Here is a 353-nt window from a genome sequence, read left to right on the forward strand (position 1 = left end):
GCCTCCAGCACCCCCTTGGGCAGAGCTGGTGGACGGTGCCCTGTCCCGAGACCATGAGCTTCTCCCTTTCACCAGATGCGCCAAGAAGCGATCGCAGACACGCGGGGAGGGACATGACTCCGCAGAGGAGCTGGAGCCCACCCGTGACCCCCGCTGCCCGGGACGGGACCTCCGCCGTACCCAGCTCCCGCTGCCAGGCCAGGAGCAAACGCATTTGTCTCTGCGTCGTCATTCCTGTCGTCCCAGCCCGTTTTCCCCACATGTTGTTAGGCTTCCCCGCTGGACCCGTCCCCTCACGTCCCGATCCGTAGCCTTCCCCCCCTCCCCGCCCCTGCCCAGGGGCCGGGCATCTT

Source organism: Egretta garzetta, unplaced genomic scaffold (assembly GCF_000687185.1).
Source record: "Egretta garzetta isolate BGI_Z169 unplaced genomic scaffold, ASM68718v1 scaffold16, whole genome shotgun sequence".
NCBI classification, from domain to species: domain Eukaryota; kingdom Metazoa; phylum Chordata; class Aves; order Pelecaniformes; family Ardeidae; genus Egretta; species Egretta garzetta.